Genomic DNA, 2,804 nt, shown 5'->3' with positions numbered 1-2,804 from the left:
CACACTTATGTCCTCAAAACTGCTCTCATATTTATTTCAAATTCTTACTTAACTTGGACTAGTGTCCTTCTTTCTTCAGGCCATTTCACCCAGATAAATGGAGGGAAATAAGGGGGCCCTTGATAGGAACAAAAAGTATTTCTCGAACCACCATGACATGGGATGAGCACTATTCTTGGATGGTGGTTGAATTCACTTCTGCCAAGCACTTGCTTCTCTGGGGCTCTAGAGACAGAAAGGCCCACACATCTACACCAACGCCAGGGAAACATGGCCAGGGATCCTGGGTGCCCTGAAAGACGACTTTTTGAGGCATGAATTGGAATAAGAAAAGGCTGGGTAGTTTGCCAACGTCCAGATTCCTGATTGTCTTTGCAGAGTAAGTTCCCAGATCCTTTAGCTGTCTTCAGGCATTTTCAGTTCTTTAACCTGTAAATTTGTCCACAGAAATAATACATGAGTAAATTTAATGTTGTAAACCACGAGGTCTCCCAAATACCTTGTGACATGGTGCATTTTATCAAGTCTACGTCCAAATCTTCATGTTTTCCTTTACCTTATAGTTGTAGGTCTTACCTCTAATGTCAGCCCATAAGAAATATGTATTTCACTCAAGAATTTAAGAATTGACAAGCAAACTTGACAGTGGTAAATAAAGATGCTTTTCTCCAAGGGCTGGGCAGAGAGACACAGCTAGTGTTCAGCAAAAAATGTATCTCTAATTTCTTATTTCAATCATCTCATTAGATACCTCCACATGGAACAGAATAGAGACTCCAGAAATAGATCCACACATAAATGGTCAACTGATTTTCAACAAAGGTGGTTAGACAGCTCAATGGAGAAAAGGAAAATCTTTTTAATAAATTCTTCTGGACAACTACATAGCCATATTGGGGTGAGGGGATGAACACTGACCCTTACTTCATTTAGAAGAATTAGCTAATAATTTTTTAAAAAGATTTTATTTATTTAAGATTTTATTTATTCATTAATAGAGCATGAGCCAGGGGAGGAGGAGAGGGAGAGGGAGAAGCAGACTCCTTGCCGAGCAGGGAGCCCAATGCAGGGCTCTCTTCCAGGACCCTGGGGTCATGACCTGAGCCGAATTCAGAGGCTTAACCGACTGAGCCACCTAGGCAGCCCTAACTAAAAATTAATGATAGATCTAAATGCAAAACCTGAAACTAGATGGCCCCTAGGGCTAAACAGAGGAGAAAATCTATTCAATATTGAAGAAGACAAAAAATCCAAACTTTCATAATGGAGAAAATTGATAAACTGAATTTTATCAAAATTTTAAAGTTTGCTTTTAGAAAGAAACTCTTAAGAAAATGAAAAGATAGGCATAGAATGGGAAAAGATTTGCAATACATAAAGGTGATAAAGGACTGGTATCCAGAATATATAAAGATCAGAGCTCAATAGGAGGGACACAACCCATGCAATGTTTTAAGTGGACAAAGATTTGAACAGACATTTCACAAAATAAAGTTAAGACAAGTGGCTGATAGCACATGAAAAGATAGTCAATATAATTAGTCATAGGGAAAATTACAAATGAAGACCACGATGAGATACCAACACATACCAATTAGAATGGCTAAAGTTAAAAGGCTGACAATACCGAGCACTGCCGAAAGTATGGAACGACTGCTGGTAAGAACGTAAGATAGCACAAACACTCTGGAAAACAAACAGTTCCTTAAAAAGTGAAAGGTACACCTACCATTCAACCTGTTCTTTCTACTCCTGGCTATTTATCCAAGAGAAATGAACATGGGACATGTACCCAAACACATCACAGAATGTTGATAGTAGCTTTATATATAATAGCCAAAAACTAGAAATAAACCAAATGCCCAATGAGAGACATATGCATGGACAACCCAGTCGTGCTGATAGTAGACTATCAGTCAGTAATAAAAAGGATTGAAGCACTGATAGGTGTAACAACGTGATGGTTGTCGAAATCATTATGAGAGAAATAAGTCAGACACACAAAAATTAGGTGGCGTATGATTGATTCCATTCATATAAAATTCTAAAACAATGCAAAGTGATCAATAAATGGCAGAAAGCAGCAAATCAGTCATTGTCTGGTCAGGAATGGAAGGGGGACCGGGGAGGCCAGAAAACTTTTGGGATGATAGAAATGTTAGGTATCTTGTTGTGATAGATACATGGGTGCATGCATTCATCAAAAGTCTTTTGAGTTGTACACTCTAGGGATAATTTACATTGTATAAACTCCACAGACTATTTAAAAAAATCTCCACCTGAATGGTCTTCAGGTCACTCCAATTTCATGTTTCTAAAGACAAGCTCAGAGCCCCTCTCAAGTCAGTTTCTCTCTCTCTCTCTCTCTCTTTCTCTCTCTTTTTGGCTAATGATCTCCTTCTTGATTAATGGCTCCACCTCTACCCAGTCAGCTCAGCTAGACAGCTTGGCAACCACACATTCATTCCTCCCTCACACCTTGACCGTCATTCTCAAATGTATCTCTCTTTTAAAATAATTCAGAACAGTGTATTTTAAAAATTGTGCATAACATAAAATTGACCATTTTAACCATTTTGAAGTGTACAATTCAGTGACATTAAGTCTGATCACATTGTTAGGCAACCATCACTACCATCCATCTCCAGAGCCTTTTCATCTCCCCAAACTGGAACTCTGTCCCCCTTAAACAAGGATACCCCATTCTCTTCCCTCCCTCAGACCCTGGCAACCACCACTGTCCTTTCTGTCTCTATGAATTTGACTCCTCAAGATCCCTTTATAAGTAGAATCATACAATATTT

Source organism: Mustela erminea, chromosome 15 (assembly GCF_009829155.1).
Source record: "Mustela erminea isolate mMusErm1 chromosome 15, mMusErm1.Pri, whole genome shotgun sequence".
In the NCBI taxonomy this organism is placed as follows: Eukaryota; Metazoa; Chordata; class Mammalia; order Carnivora; family Mustelidae; genus Mustela; species Mustela erminea.
This window is presented reverse-complemented; position numbering follows the sequence as displayed.